The sequence below is a fragment of the Podarcis raffonei genome, chromosome 5, assembly GCF_027172205.1.
Source record: "Podarcis raffonei isolate rPodRaf1 chromosome 5, rPodRaf1.pri, whole genome shotgun sequence".
NCBI classification, from domain to species: Eukaryota; Metazoa; Chordata; class Lepidosauria; order Squamata; family Lacertidae; genus Podarcis; species Podarcis raffonei.
This window is the reverse complement of record NC_070606.1, coordinates 10,007,196-10,024,836: the sequence shown is the minus strand read 5'-3', so window position 1 is coordinate 10,024,836 and position 17,641 is coordinate 10,007,196.

Here is a 17,641-nt window from a genome sequence, read left to right as displayed (position 1 = left end):
CAAGCGAAAAGGCCAACGTTGGAACTATGTGCAACCAGAAGGCAAGCCTTGTGTTCTTTTGCTGTTCTGGGGCCTTCCCCCCAGAACTTTGCGCTTGGTTTTGTTATTGCCTTGCCCAGCATAACTGAAAGCCGCACCACAGATTTTGATATGCTAGAGCTGTTCAGAAATTTGATAGAGGGAGAGCTGTCTAATGACAGCCTTGCATAAACCACTAAGTGTGTTCCTTGGAACAGAAGCCAGTATTTTGTCCTAACCGAGAATTACTGAACGGTTGCCAGAAAGGGAAATGCTGGAAACATAAAACAAACTAGGGGGAAATATAAATAAAGATGTTTGCCAATGGGCGCCCTATAATTTTCTATGAATGTGGTTATTTAGCAACAATTTCACGTATCTCCAAAAATATTGGTTAAGCTTGCTGGTTGTTTGTGAAAATGAAGGGACTGAGACAGCCGTTCGGGTCGGTGGGCTTCAGTCTCCAAGCTAGCTGGCATCATTATCAAATAAATGGTCTCACCTTCAGCTGATCTCTCAGAGGAGAACATGAAACAAATCAGTGTTATCAGTTGTCCCCCCCCCCCCCGGATGGGAGGCATATAACACTTTAGGATTTTGGTCAAACTCATGCTGGTAGCTTTGAGACACTGTCCATCTCGTCCACTGTTGTCCCCTTCTCCTTGCCACAAGCAGCCCACAGGGTTCATTTAAATGGCCCACGAGCCACCCCCGAACCGAACTGCCCACTCGGCGAGTCCCCATGCGCTGTGCTAAACTGGCACTGTTAAGGGAACCTCCGCAAGTGGAGTTTGCGGAATGTCAGGCACAGCAGTGGTCTGAGTCTGTGGGAAGTCCGGCAGACCCTCTGAAGTGGCTTGGTTTGGCTCCATGCCCGCAGTTTGCGAGAGAGGTATAGGTGGAGCCTCACCATCTGTAAGTGTCTGTTCCGGAGCCACGAGGGCAGTTGGGGGCACCACGGTAGTGTCCAAGTCCCCAACCCTGCACCTAAGCTGGTCTATGTGCCGGCGCCACAAGCGTCCGTCTTCGAGTGCCACCTGGTACGAGCGAGGTCCAGTGACTCCCACTACTGTGGCTGTGAATAAACAAGAGCTGTTTGAAGAATCACCTTTGTCACCAGTGTTAAGTTGTGGGTGAACATATCAGACGACACAGCAATTCTTCAAACAGCTCTTGTTTCTTCACAGGCCAGAACAGAACTGAACTGAAGGGTTCAGTCAACCTCCTTATATAGAGCTCCAGTACAACATTACTGTAGCAACTTTCTAAAACGTCACTTTTGATCCTTCATTTGCATACAAACTATCCAATCACTGAACGTCACCTTCGATCCCTTATTTGCACCCTGGCCCAGGATGAGAACTTCAGTACATAACAGGCGCAGTGCGGAGCAGGGACTTGCTTTTGCGGCGCCGGAAATCACGTCTGCGCATTCTGCCCACAGAGCGATCTCCATGGGAGTAAACCAGCCCAGGTGAGGTAAACCCTGCCAACCCCTGTATTAGACCATTGGGATCTGGGTGTTAATCAGCTCGGAGAAATGGAAAGCAACTTAAAAGTAATGTGACTATTTATAACGAGAAACCAACCGTGCTGACTCAAATGTATATGTTGGAAATATATGTGTTCACTAATAAGCAGGTTGGGTTTAGATTTGGGTCAGGTTTGTCAGAGTGCCTAGTACAATTCCAAATGGCGAGAAGAAAGTTTGCACTGCTGACAGATAAATCTAGCTAAAAATAGGTGTGATCCTATGCTAAAGTAGTCTTACTTGAAACAAGAGTTATTCAGCGTATGTACTTGGGAAAACTCAGAAAAGCACCGTAAGTGAAGGGTTTCTCCTTTCTGCTGTGGCCTCACTAGTTCTAGGAAGGGGCACCATATAAAGTGTGTAAATATATTTTAATAAAGTCTTGCAGGATGGCTGTATTATAGAGGACAGACCTCCATTTGAAGGGCTGTCCAGTTTAAGTCTAGAAAGCAGATCTGCCAGCTCTCTCTGTGAAATATACTCGGAGTCGAGAGTGGATTTCATGCTCTTTATTCAGCTCATAGTGAGAGGAGAAATGAAAGTTTCCCCAAAGTATCTGCTTTATATACATTATTTACACAATGGGCTGCACGTGATTGGCTAATTTCGGAATTCTCCTGTAGGCCAATCAGGTTGTGGATTTACTTCCACCTGGAGCTGGATTGGGTGGCTCCTGCAGACCAATCATACTGCTGCATTGTTCTAGGACCAATCAGAGTGCTGCATTCTGAATCCTATTGTTCTAGGACCAATCAGACTGCTGCATTCTGAATCCTATTGTTCTAGGACCAATCAGACTGCTGCATTCTGAATCCTATTGTTCTAGGACCAATCAGAGTGCTGCATTCTGAATCCTATTGTTCTAGGACCAATCAGACTGCTGCATTTTGGATCCTATTGTTCTAGGACCAATCAGAGTGCTGCATTCTGAATCCTATTGTTCTAGGACCAATCAGACTGCTGCATTTTGGATCCTATTGTTCTAGGACCAATCAGACTGCTGCATTCTGAATCCTATTCAATTCAGTACATAACACTCTGCCAACCCGCTTCTACATGTGACCAACTGCAGCTTTTATCCTCCACATACATGCATGGTGATCTTGGGGACAATGAATTTAGTCAGTGGATCCTGATGAAGGGATAGTATTGCAGCACTTTTTTGAGAGGAGAAGACTGGGAATTAAGGCTGTTGTAACCGTGCAATATGCACTTTATAACTTGTGTGTAGTATAGAGGAGGGTCTACAGCTGCAGGCCCTTCAAGTCTCCCTATTTTCTTGGGACTGTCCTGCATTTACAGAACCCATCCCGGTTTCTGATTTGATCCTGGAATGTCCCGCTGTTCCCTATTTTCTCTGTCCCCCCTCTTTTTTATTTTTTTATTTTTAAAAGATTCTTTATTACAAAACAATTTACATAAAACATAAACAAAACAAAAAACAACATAAACAGACCATAGACACTGACTAACAACACCTCATTTGAAATTCCATACACTTTAACTTCTGATTCACCTCATTGTGCTTTTTATACATTATTATTATTATTATTATTATTATTATTATTATTATTATTAATGCTGCAATACACATATGAAATTTCCACATAAAAATACATATACATTATATTTGTAAATTCACATTTTCACATTTCATTATGTACCAACATTTATCCGTTTCTTATCGCAAATAAGAAGCAAATATACCTTACTAATCTATACACATTTCATTATTTATTATTCTTTTCAGTTACTTATCAGGAGAAATTTTTGCTTTTATGATTTCCTTAACCTTCAAGATTCAATCCAAATCTGTCAGGAGATTTGGGTTATTACAGTACTTTCAATATATTCTTTATTGTCCAATCTTTACTGACTTTCTGCTTAGCGTTTCCTGTTATTCTCCCAGTTATCTTCGCAAGTTCTAAATATTCTATCATTTTTGCTTGCCAATCAGTTTTTGTGGGGATTACGTCACCTTCCCAGTTTTTTGCTATTAAAATCCTCGCCTCTGTGGTTGCGTACATAAAAAGGGTTCTATGGTTTTTTGGTATTGGTATTGATCTTTATTACGGCCATTGGCCCATCACAACCGGTTTTTTGGTATATCAATGGGCATAATGCCTAGCAAAAAGGCTTCAGGGTTTTTTTGAAATGAGAATTTAAAGATCTTTTTGGGTTCATTGTATATTATGTCCCAAAATTCCGCTTTTCCCTATTTTCATCAGAGAAATGTTGGATGGTATGGAGTTATGAGATCCAAGGAGATGCAGCCATTAGAAGGCATCTGAAGGCAGCCCTGTAGAGGGAAGTTTGTTAATGTTTAATGTTTTATTATGTTTTTGTATATGTTGGAAGCCGCCCAGAGTAGCTGGGACAACCCTGTCAGATGAGCGGGGTGTGAATAATAAAATTGTTGCTGTTGTAGAATAGGGCACCCCCATTTTTATCAGAGAAACATTGGAGGGAATGACTGGATGTAATATAAAAGGGGTGCTATTGGAAATATACAAAATCCTGGTTAACTCTACGTCAGTAAATAATAAAGTTGTTGTTGTTGTTGAATAGGACATCCCTATTTTCATCAGAGAAATGTTGGAGGCGGATGATCATACAAAGAGGAAACTGGCTCTGTGAAATGAGTTTGGTCAGTCTGGCTTAATGAAACGTGTCGAGTCTGATAAAAGAAAACGCTACCACTCCCAAGTCTCGTTTGCAGCTCAGCCATTTGTCTTTTACTTGAATTATTTGTACTTTGTCTAGCAAGGAGATGACAGAGTCAAGCAACACCCTTTATTGGCTGCAGGCCAAGAGGAGAGAGACGGAGCCCTGGACTTCTGTTGAGAATTGGAGAGTAAACGCAGTCACTCCCCCCCCCCCAGGCTCAAACCACACGTTACACGCAAGTGCATGTAACAACGCTAGGCCATGTTGTTGTTGTTGTTTAGTCATTTAGTCGTGTCCGACTCTTCATGACCACAAAGACCAGAGCACGCCAGGCACTCCTGTCTTCCACTGCCTCCCACAGTTTGGTCAAACTCATGCTGGTAGCTTCACGAACACTATCCAACCATCTCATCCTCTGGCGTCCCTTCTCCTTGTGCCCTCCATCTTTCCCAACATCAGGGTCTTTTCCAGGGAGTCTTCTCTTCTCATGAGGTGGCCAAAGTATTGGAGCCTCAGCTTCACGATCTGTCCTTCCAGTGAGCACTCAGGGTTGATTTCCTTCAGAATGGATCAGTTTGATCTTCTTGCAGTCGATGGGATTCTCAAGAGTCTCCTCCAGCACCATAATTCATAATTTCGGTTGTACCCATTTAATTAATTGAAAATAATTTGCCAATTAGTGATGTATGGAAGTGAGAATTGGACTATAAAGAAGGCTGATCGCCGAAGAATTGATGCTTTTGAATTAAAAGCATCATTATATATCATTTCAGCCTGGGAGTGTAGCCTGTGGTGTAGCTTCGGGAGCTGGAGGGGCAGAGGCGGGGGAAGGGGGGTGCAGTGGGGGCGGGCCGCCCCGGGTGTCACCCCTGAAGGGGGTGACAAAATGCCGGGCAGCACTCACCGCGGAGCCTGCATCGCGTCCGAGCCACGTGTCTCTCCTGAGACTAACATGGTGGCTTGGGTGCCTGCAGGCTCCGCGCTACCCCAAACAGTCCGCCCGCTGCCGCCCCCCCAGCTGTAGGGTGGCTGAGTGGGAGGAGGCCGGCAGACTCCTTGGAGGCCCCATCGAGCGTCCTGCCCCGGCTGTCTCTGCCCTGTGGGCGGTTGGTCCCGCCCCTGGACACAGGACACTCATGCTGCCCCAGGCGCCCAATCAGCTTGCTCCGCTGCTGTGGAAGGGCGTGGCTTCAGGTGCAAAATTCTGAGGGGGCACCCCCTCGCAGGCGCTGGCTTCCGTGGGGATCCCCCTCACACACTGGTGAAGGCCCATGGCTATCGGTCACGGATGAAGGGAGGTGGGCAAGGAGTGACCACAGCACAACACGACCTGTCTCTTCTCTCCGTGGGTGTCCGGGGGATTCACGTGCTAAAAGCTGTGTCGGCCTGCTGGGCTCCTCCCTGCGCAGACTGCATCACAGCTGTCTTTCAAAATTCCAGATTTTGCCATTCCATTCTCCAGCCAAGCAATGTGTAGAAAGGTAAAGGGACCCCTGACCATTAGGTCTAGTCGTGATGGACTCTGGGGTTGCGGCGCTCATCTCACTTTATTGGCCGAGGGAGCTAGCGTACAGCTTCCGGGTCATGTGGCCAGCATGACTAAACCAGAGCAGCGCATGGAAACGCCGTTTAACGTTCCGCTGGAGCGGTCCCTATTTATCTACTTGCACTTTGACGTGCTTTTGAACTGCTAGATTGACAGGAGCAGGGACTGAACAACGGGAGCTCACCCCATTGTGGGGATTTGAAACGCCAGCCTTCTGATCGGCAAGTCCTAGGCTCTGTGGTTTAACCCACAGCACCACCCGCGTCCCGACAAGCAATGTGTACAAATATGCATATCCAAAGCTTTTTGGATATGGATTCTTTGCCATCCTACATTTTTTATGTCCACTTTTATGTCCACTTTTATGATACTTACCATACCATACCATACCATACCATACCATACCATACCATATTTTTCTGTGTATAAAACGCCCCTGTGTATAAGATTTTGGGGGACACAAAATTAAGAAAATGGGGGGGCAGTGATTGCCAAGAGTTCTTGAGCTTTTTGGGGGGGAGGGGATGCCGAAAATTGCTCGCCCTGATGACCAACGCCGCAAAGCGCATGCGTCGCAGGAGTCAACAATCGTCTGCCCGCCGCAAGCACCCACCCAGTTGCCACAACAGCAGCCAATCAACAGCAGCTCTTGCCGCACCCACCAATCAACCGCAGAATCACCGCTGACAATCTCATACTGCGAAAGCAACAAATCCCCCGCCCCCACTCTGCACTACCCATGTAGAAGACGACCACAATTTTTTAACATTGTTTTATCAGGAAAAAAGATCGTCTTATACACGGAAAAGTACGGTACTTTTCAAAGGTGTCTTTTAAAATCGAAACCCACCTAATGAATATAGTACAGTGGTACCTCGGGTTACATACGCTTCAGGTTACAGACTCCGCTAACCCAGACATAGTACCTTGGGTTAAGAACTTTGCTTCAGGATGAGAACAGAAATTTCGCTGCCGCAGCGTGGCAGCAGCAGGAGGCCCCATTAGCCAAAGTGGTGCTTCAGGTTAAGAACAGTTTCAGTTTAAGAACGGACCTCCAGAACAAATTAAGTACTTAACCCGAGGTACCACTGTATGCATAAATGCTACACCTGAACAAGCTTCTAAATCGGCTGGTGTTTTCAAGTCCTGTTCCTAAAAATCGGTTGTGGGACTATGGTGGTAGAGGTGTGAAGAAGTCAGCCTGTAAATGTGTGCAATGAAAAGCGAGAAAGCACCTAAAGATGGAATGAAGAATATCATGTTTCCTTAAAAGATTTTTTTTTTTTAAGAACCAAGAGTTTGGGGAAATTTCGTATTGTGTTATTATTATTTTTCCATGCTATTTGGGACCAGTTGTGACTTGACCCTGTCGGGTGGGATGAAGGCAGACTCTGAAGCGTGCTGGGACATGTTTGATAAGCACTTGGAAGTGAGAATAAAATCACTTGTAGCTGCCTTGCAAGGCCAGGTTTTCAGTGGTGCAGTTGGAGCAATTGTATCAGAGCCCATCCCAGCCAGAGGAGCAGACTCTGAGCTTCCATTACTGCCTCATTTTACCTGTACCAATTTACGTACCTCGGGTTAAGTACTTAATTCATTCCGGAGGTCCGTTCTTAACCTGAAACTGTTCTTAACCTGAAGCACCACTTTAGCTAATGGGGCCTCCTGCTGCTGCCGCGCCGCCAGAGCCCAATTTAGGTTCTTATCCTGAAGCAAAGTTCTTAACCTGAAGCACTATTTCTGGGTTAGCGGAGTGTGTAACCTGAAGCGTATGTAACCTGAAGCGTATGTAACACGAGGTACCACTGTATTTCCTATACTTTTCCTCATACATATCCATACTTTCATTAGTTTTTACTAAATATACTGAATATACTGAATTCATAGAGCTGGATATGAATTTTGAAATATTTTTAAAATGTCAAATTCATTATTTTTTTGTTTCACATGTAAAAAAGAAACAAGCCTCGGGATTCTGTTTTTAAATTCAAGAACTTATTCTGCATTAATATGAATTTACCCAGGCAAAAGACAATAATAGAAAAAAGAAATAAAGAAACACATAAGATAGCAATGATAAAAAAACTGCCATATATTGTCACTGTAATGGGAAAAGGTGTTGCTCATGCGTAAAACTCCAAACTGCCCCCAAGCAGGTTATATAGCTCAAACTTTCCCTGGTTTGACAGCGCCTTGCAAACGCGACTGTCTTAATCACTGCTAGAATCCGTCAGTGGGCGTTTCCTGAACTTCTTCCAACATAAGAATTCCTTGACCCCCAATCTCCGCCTAGCTTCTCTGCGCGGAAGCCTTCTGCGCAGAGTAGGCGTGCCAAGCGGAGGTCCTGCGCTCTTCCCACTGATCTCACTGGCAGAGTCTTGGAGCCTTCCCTCCGAAGTACTCTCCGCCTCCCCTTTCTTCCTGGTGTCACCTTGGTTTCCTTCCCCAGCCGAAGCTCTCCCTCTCTCCTTGCTGGTTCCCTCCCCTGCATCCTCGGAGCATCTTCCCTCTCCGTTGATCTCTGATTTCAGTTCCCTGACAGTCACATATCAAAAGTTAAATATTATCAGGTATTAAATACAGATACTGTATGCAGGATATTCAAAAAGTACACTAGACACCTCCAAGTGTCCCTATTTTCCAGGGACATCCCTGATTTAGAGAAGGCCTCGCCTGTTTCTGGTTTGATCTCGGAATGTTGCGAATTTTCCTTAGGATGTCCTTATTTTCATTGGAGAAATGTAGGAGCAGCAGCTAAAAAAGCCAATGCAATTCTGGGCTGCATCAATAGGAGTATAGCATCTAGATCAAGGGAAGTAATAGTGCCACCGTATTCTGCTCTGGTCAGACCTCACCTGGAGTACTGTGTCCAGTTCTGGGCACCACAGTTCAAGAAGGACACTGACAAACTGGAACGTGTCCAGAGGAGGGCAACCAAAATGGTCAAAGGCCTGGAAACGATGCCTTATGAGGAACGGCTAAGGGAGCTGGGCATGTTTAGCCTGGAGAAGAGGAGGCTAAGGGGTGATATGATAGCCATGTTCAAATATATAAAAGGATGTCACATAGAGGAGGGAGAAAGGTTGTTTTCTGCTGCTCCAGAGAAGTGGACACGGAGCAATGGATCCAAACTACAAGAAAGAAGATTCCACCTAAACATTAGGAAGAACTTCCTGACAGTAAGAGCTGTTCGACAGTGGAATTTGCTGCCAAGAAGTGTGGTGGAGTCTCCTTCTTTGAAGGTCTTTAAGCAGAGGCTTGACAACCATATGTCAGGAGTGCTCTGATGGTGTTTCCTGCTTGGCAGGGGGTTGGACTCGATGGCCCTTGTGGTCTCTTCCAACTCTATGATTCTATGATTCTAGGAGGGTATGGAGTTATGCAGTTCCTGAGCTGTCTGAAGGCAATCCTGTATAGAGAAGTTTTTTTAAAAAATGTTTCATGTTTTATTAATTTTTTATATATGTTGGAAGCTGCCAGAGTGGCTGGGGCAATCCAGAAAGATGTGTGGGGTATAAATAGTAAAATTATTATTATGGAATGAGACGTCCCTATTTTCATTGGAGAAATGTTGGAGGGTATGGTATACCATTTCAAAATTCACACTGCAGGATTAGCAAATTATTGGCAAATTATTTTCAATTAATTAACCGAAATTATGAATCATGGTGCTGGAGGAGACTCTTGAGAGTCCCATGGACTGCAAGAAGATCAAACCTATCCATTCTGAAGGAAATCAGCCCTGAGTGCTCACTGGAAGGACAGATCCTGAAGCTGAGGCTCCAATACTTTGGGCACCTCATGAGAAGAGAAGACTCCCTGGAAAAGACCCTGATGTTGGGAAAGATGGAGGGCACAAGGAGAAGGGGATGGCAGAGGACGAGATGGTTGGATGGTGTTCTTGAAGCTACCAGCATGAGTTTGACCAAACTGTGGGAGGCAGTGGAAGACAGGAGTGCCTGGCGTGCTCTGGTCCATGGGGTCACGAAGAGTCGGACACGACTAAACGACTAAACAACCACAACAGGAAGACTTCTTCCTCTTCTAAGTATTGCTACCTTTCATGGATCTGAACTCAGCCGAGGAATGGTAATGAACAGCTTTCAGCAATAGGACATGGGCTGAGGCACTTTTGCAATTTTCAGTCACAGATGGCTCAAAATGAGTGGTGCCGCAGATACGCCGATTAATTAAAACTAATCAAGATATTTTCTATCAGTGCACAGCTTCCCCAATAGTGGAGTGCTCTTGAAAACAGCACTCTGAACAGAACCAGCCCAGCTAATTTGCTGCAGCGCACTTTCTGATTCCCCTCCTGCTTTCGAAAAGGATCTTGGAGAATGAATTCCATTTATTTCCCTTTCTTCCTGCGTATGCAAGTCTGGCTTCATCTCTCTTTTTAATTGAAACGGTGACGACTAGCCAGCAGGCTGCAGCCTCGCCGAAAACAGAGCCTGTAGGGTTACAACTTACAAACGCAGCGTTATTTTCAGTGCTGTGCCAGAGGCTTTGTCTGGATCCAAGAAACATTTCCACTACAGCAGACTCTGATGGCTGTCATGTGCGGGATTAAGAGCTGTCTCCATTCAAATAACAGACAGCTGTTTGGAGTAAAAACTCGTCTCTGTCAGTTTACCCTCAGAGAAGCAAAGGCAAAGGCAGGGGGAAAGTCTTTAGGCCTGTGAATCATGGTATCTTAATCCCTTCTCTGGCAGGAGATAAAACTAGGCCTTTCCAGTGCTCTACAATTTCTTACATTGACCTGGAAAGAGATTTCTCTATTCACTGGGCTGTAAAACACTCCCTCTCTCCCTCCCTCCCTCCCTCCCTCCCTCTCTCCCTCTCTCTGTGTTATATCTATTTATATACCATATTTTTCGCTCTATAAGATGCACCAGACCACAAGACGCAACTAGTTTTTGGAGGAGGAAAACAAGAAAAACAATTTTCTGAATCTCAGAAGCTAGAACAGCAAGAGGGATCGCTGCGCAGTGAAAGCAGCTATCCCTCTTGCTGTTCTGGCTTCTGGGATAGCTGCGCAGCCTGCATTTGCTCCATAAGACGCACACACATTTCCCCTTACTTTTTAGGAGGGAAAAAGTGAGCCTTATAGAGCAAAAAATACAGTACATCAGGCATGGCCAAACTTGGCCCTCCAGATGTTTATGGACTACAACTCCCATCATCCCTAGCTAACAGGACCAGTGGTCAGGGATGATGGGAATTGTAGTCCCAAAACATCTGGAGGGCCAAGTTTGGCCATGCCTGATCTACATCAAGAAGTAGTCTTCAAGAGACAAAACATGGAAGGTTCTGCCAGGAGCCTGAGAAGAGATTTAGTTGCAGTTTTGACCTACATGACTTAGGGGACACGGGGTCCTTTGATGGAGAGTTGGGCTGTCAAAGCCAACTCCATTTTTTTCTTACATCCTTTCCATTGTCCTTCTCTTTTCCAGGCTAAACATCTCCAACTCCCTCAACTGTTCTTCATATGGCTCACTTTCCAGACCCTTGGTCATCTTGAATGCCCTCCTCTGCACATGTTCCAGCTTGTCCATATCCTTCTTAAATTGTGGCGTCTAGAACTGGTCACAGTATTCCAGGTGTGGTCTGACTAAGGCTGAATAGAGCGGTACTATTCCTTACCTTGATCGGGACACTAGACTTCTGTTGATGCAGCCTAGGATAGTAAGGAAAAGGTAAAGGGACCCCCAACCATTAGGTCCAGTTGTGACCGACTCTGGGGTTGCGGCGCTCATCTCGCTTTATGGGCCGAGGAAGCCGGCGTACAGCTTCCGGGCCATGTGGCCAGCATGACTAAGCCGCTTCTGGCAAACCAGAACAGGACACAGAAACGCCGTTTACCTTCCCGCTGGAGCAGTACCTATTTATCTACTTGCACTTTGACGTGCTTTCGAACTGCTAGGTTGGCAGGAGCAGGGACCGAGCAATGGGAGCTCACCCCATTGCGGGGATTCGAACCGCCGACCTTCTGATCGGCAAGTCCTAGGCTCTGTGGTTTAACCCACAGCACCACCCTAGAGCCTAGGATTGTACTAGCCCTTTGTTGCTGCTGCATCACGCTGCTGACTCGATGCGACCTGTGATGTTGATAAATTTATAAATACTTAGGTTCAGCATACAAATTTGTCCAACTCATAATACTCAACTGCACTGTGAATCAAGTGTCATTTCCGCAGTTCTCCTTCGGCTTGGAATATTAAAGATGATTCTGCAAATGTCACCGCTCAGAATTTGAACCAAGATTGCTTAAGAATTGATGCTTTTGAATTACGGTTCTGGAGGAGACTCTTGAGAGCCAAATAGGGGCCATCTGCATTCTTTTCAGGTGTGCAGTATTCCTCCAACTTTTGAATTATGCTTTTGAATTCTGGTGCTGGAGGAGACTCTTGAGAGTCCCATGGACTGTAAGAAGATCAAACCTATCCATTCTGAAGGAAATCAGCCCTGAGTGCTCACTGGAAGGAGAGATCCTGAAGCTGAGGCTCCAAGACTTTGGCCACCTCATGAGAAGAGAAGACTCCCTGGAAAAGACACTGCTGTTGGGAAAGATGGAGGGCACAAGGAGAAGAGGACGACAGAGGACGAGATGGTTGGACGGTGTTCTCGAAGCTACCAGCATGAGTTTGACCAAGCTGTGGGAGGCAGTGGAAGACAGGAGGGCCTGGCGTGCTCTGGTCCAGGGGGTCACGAAGAGTCGGACATGACTAAACAACAACACCCATAACTAAGGTACTTGAGTGGAAGTTATTTACCCTTATTCTCAATGAATCTTAGCTTGGTTGCTGTGAAATACAGTGGTACCTCAGGTTACATACGATTCAGGTTACAGACTCCGCTAACCCAGAAATAGCGCTTCAGGTTAAGAACTTTGCTTCAGGATGAGAACAGAAATCGTGCCCTGGCAGCGCGGCAGCAGCAAGAGGCCCCATTAGCTAAAGTGGTGCTTCAGGTTAAGAACAGTTTCAGGTTAAGTACGGACCTCTGGAACGAATTAAGTACTTAACCTGAGGTACCACTGTATGTGGCCCGGCGATCTTTGCTGGCAAGACATTCGTCTATTTGGCTCAACCCTCTTGATCATCTCCTGCGAAACAAATTTATGAGCTTTCTGTTCCCGTTGTAGAACTATAACCTCCTCTTTTTCTGAGTGTGTTTGTTTCAGGGCTGAATTTCCAAGTGGCCCTCTGCCATGGCTGGTGCTTTTCACAGAGCAAGTAAAACCAAAGTACAACTCCTACAGGCCAATAAAATAGTATGAATTCACGCGGCATCATCAACAGGCATGGGCCAACAGTATGAGCCAGGAAGGAACTCCTGGAATACAGACAAGCTTTTTCAGAATGCTTGCCGGGGAGGTTTGTAAATACTAAACCAATTCTAAGCTGATGAGATTTGGCCAATTGCTATTTAATCAGCCAATTCTTTGAAGGAGGAGGAGCAAAGCCCAGTGTTAAGGGCCATGGATAGGCAAACTAAGGCCTGGGGGCCGGATCTGGTCCAATTGCCTTTTCAAACCAGCCTGTAGACAGTCCGGGAATCAGTGTGTTTTTACATGAGTAGAATGTGTGCTTTTATTTAAAATGCGTCTCTGGGTTATTTGTAGGGCATAGGAATTCGTTCTCCCCCCCCCAAAAAAAAATAGTCCGGCCCCCCACAAGGTTTGAGGGACAGTGGATCAGCCCCCTGCTGAAAACGTTCACTGACCCCTAGTTAAGGCTGTTCTCCAGGAGTCACTGGGAATAGAAATCCACAGTAAGAATTTCCTTTCGTTCTTTGGCTGTGCATTGTGAGGAAGTGGTCAAATAAGATATCTTTGGAAACTGGGAAATTATGAGTCAGTGGGCCAAGACAGACTGTCAGGTGTAGACTTATTGTACGCATTATTATAAAGTGGTACCTCAGGTTACATATGCTTCAGGTTACATATGCTTCAGGTTACAGACTCCGCTAACCCAGAAATAGTACCTCGGGTTAAGAAATTTGCTTCAGGATGAGAACAGAAGTCACACGGTGGTGGCACAGCGGAAGCAGGAGGCCCCATTAGCTAAAGTGGTGCTTCAGGTTAAGAACAGTTTCAGGTTAAGAACGGACCTCCAGAACGAATTAACCCGAGGTACCACTGTAATTCTTTTATTTTTCCAGATTCGCTGGAAAGCCATTTCCTACATTACCTTTAAAAAACACGAAGCAAAAGCCACTCCTGTAAAGCAGGCCAGTGTTACTGATGTGGGACTCCTTCTTTGAGATAGTGACTTATCTAAGGTTAACCTTAGGTCAGATTTGAGCAAAGGGACATCTTGGCTCACAGGTCATCCTTTTAACCATGACACCACGTGGTTCTCTACCAGACACAAAACTAGTGACAATAGAAGGGCATGACGACGATTGGGCTTGTAATTTGTTGACACTCCCTTAATCTTAAGGACATGGCAGTTTGAGGACTTGCCCTAGGCCAATGATGGCCAAACATGGCCCTCCAGCTGTTTTGGGACTACAGCTCCCATCATCCTTGACCACTGGTCCTGTTAGCTAGGGATGATGGGAGTAGTAGTCCAAAAATAGCTGGAGGGCCAAGTTTGGCCATCACTGTCCGAGGCAGTTAGAATCATAGAACTGTAGGGCTGAAAGGGTTGTCTAGGCCAACCCTCTAAAATGCAGGAATCTCTACTAAAGCATCCATGACAGATGGCCATCCAACCTCTTCTTTAAAACCTCCTAGGAAGGGGAGTCTACAGCTTCCCAAGGGAGTCAGTTCCACTGTTGCACAGCTCTTACTGTCAGAAAGGTCTTCCTGAGATTTAGTTGGAATCTCCTTTCTTGTAACTTAAAGCCATTGATTCCAGGTGGCGCTGTGGGTTAAACCACAGAGCCTAGGACTTGCTGATCAGAAGGTTGGTGGTTCGAATCCCCGCGACAGGGTGAGCTCCCGTTGCTCGGTCTCTGCTCCTGCCCACCTAGCAGTTCGAAAGCACGTAAAAGAGCAAGTAGATAAATAGGTACCGCTCTGGCGGGAAAGTAAACGGCGTTTCCGTGTGCTGCTCTGGTTCGCCAGAAGAGGCTTAGTCATGCTGGCCACATGACCTGGAAGCTGTACGCTGGCTCCCTCGGCCAATAAAGCGAGATGAGTGCCACAACCCCAGAGTTGGCCACGACTGGACCTAATGGTCAGGGGTCCCTTTACCTTTTTACCTACCCTCCAGAGCAGGAGAAAATAAGCTTGCTCCATCTTCCATGTGTAGGGTTGCCAAATTTCAAAAAGTGAAAAGCAATCCCAAAATTGTTGAGCTTTTTGGGGGAAACCTGCCTCCCCCAATATTGAATTTAGGCTTTCGGAGCCGTTTCTGCTGCTTTTTCCATTACATTGACATACACCCTGACAGGTTTCCCCTGACATTCTGCTGATTCGGCAAATTCCTCCCAACGCCCTTTTTACACCCAAAAACCAGGACATGTCAGGAATTTCCTGATGTATGGTGAACCTATCCATGTGACCGCCCTAGAGTTACTCAAAGACAACTCTCATATATCTCCCCTCCATCTCCTTTTCCCCAGGCTTTTCCCAAGGCATTGAGTTTCACACAAGTTGTAGGACACAATATTCAGATGGAGGAATGGGAAAAACTAAGGAAGAAAGAGATAAAATTTACAGCATGTGTGGTGACTAAAGAAAACTATATGAAAATGATGGGTAGATGGTATCCAACTCTGGTTAAATTAGCAAAAAATGTACAAAACTAAAGAAAATAAGTGTTGGAAAGGTAAAACAATAGAAGGTACTTTTTTCATATGTGGTAGGATTGCAAAATTGTCAAGAAGTATTGGGAAATGATTTATAATGAAATGAAGAAGATGTTTAAAATAACCTTTGTTTAAAAACCAGAAGCTTTCCTATTAGGTATCACAGGAATAGATTTACCAAAATCACAAAAGAACTTGTTTATGTACACAACCATGGCTGTGCAAACATTGTTAGCACAACACTGGAAAGAAGAAAGTGTCCCAGCTAAAGAAGATTGACAAATTAACGGAATATGCTGAAATGGCAAAATTGACAATGAAATTAAGAGGAAGAGATAACAACGGATTTAAGGAAGAATGGAAGGACTTTATTGCATATATACAGAAGCAACGTACACAGGTTAATACTCTGGCAGGGTTTTAAGAATACTTGTAATTTTATTATGAATAGACGATAAGTAATTCAAATGGTTAAAACTTTACAATGGACATGTAGTACATTGATATACAATGGAACCAAAGAAGGGAACAGGAGGAAGTCAAACTGTTTTGTTTTTGTTAGGCCTTGAGATTCAGTTCTCGCAGAGGGCCTTAGAACTTCTTTTATAAAACTCCTCCCCTTCCTTGGGAACACTACATGGTGTCAGAAGTGGAGAATGAGGAGTATCTGGCATTAACTGGCAGAAGTTTTCTGGCTGAAAGGCTACAAGTAGAAGATAAGCAGCTGTAAGAGCCACACCCAGAGAAAGCAATAAGGCCTACATAGGTAAAGGTAAAGGGACCCCTGACCACTCGGTCCAGTTGTGGCCGACTCTGGGGTTGCGGCGCTCCTCTCGCTTTATTGGCCGAGGGAGCTGGCGTACAGCTTCTGGGTCATGTGGCCAGCATGACTAAGCCGCTTCTGGCGAACCAGAGCAGTGCACGGAAACGCCATTTACCTTCCTGCCGGAGCAGTACCTATTTATCTACTTGCACTTTGACGTGCTTTCAAACTGCTAGGTTGGCAGGAGCAGGGACTGAGCAACGGGATCTCGCCCCGTCGCGGGGATTCGAACCGCCGAACTTCTGATCGGCAAGTCCTAGGCTCTGTGGTTTAACCCACAGCGCCACCCGCATCCCAAGGCCTACACAAGTGCTGTTAAATCTTTGCAAAATTGGAAATGCTACAGCCCCCATCAAGGCTGCAATTGTCAGGGAATGCTGTAGAAAACAGGGTGAAGATTAGCCAAAGGCTTCAGCTGTACCAGGCTGCAAGAGGTGCTGAAGCAAAACATGATAAGATCAAATCCTCATTTTCTTTCTTCATGTGGTGGGAGACATTTATAATAACTTTGGGCTTGCTGAAGGAGAGACTATGAAACAAAATATTTATTGACACGTTGGAAGAATACTGCACGCCTAAAAAGAATGCAGATGGCCCCTATTTTTCAGGGACAGTCCCGGATTTACAAAAGCCGTCCCGGTTTCTGATTTGATCCCGGAATGTCCTGCTTTTCCTTAAAGGTAAAGGCTAACAGATTGAGGTTGAATCCTGACAAGACAGAAGTACTGTTTTTGGGGGACAGGGAGCGGGTTGGTGTGGGGGATTCCCTGGTCTTGAATGGGGTAACTGTGCCCCTGAAGGACCAGGTGCGCAGCCTGGGAGTCATTTTGGACTCACAGCTGTCCATGGAGGCGCAGGTTAACTCTGTGTCCAGGGCAGCTGTCTACCAGCTCCACCTGGTACGCAGGCTAAGACCCTACCTGCCCGCAAACTGTCTCGCCAGAGTGGTGCATGCTCTAGTTATCTCACGCTTGGATTACTGCAACGCGCTCTACGTGGGGCTACCTTTGAAGGTGACCCGGAAACTGCAATTAATCCAGAATGCGGCAGCTAGACTGGTGACTGGGAGTGGCCGCCGGGACCACATAACACCGGTTCTGAGAGATCTGCATTGGCTCCCAGTACGTTTCCGAGCACGATTCAAAGTGTTGGTGTTGACCTTTAAAGCCCTAAACGGCCTCGGTCCTGTATACCTGAAGGAGCGTCTCCACCCCCATCGTTCAGCCCGGACACTGAGATCCAGCGCCGAGGGCCTTCTGGCGGTTCCCTCATTGCGAGAAGTGAGGTTACAGGG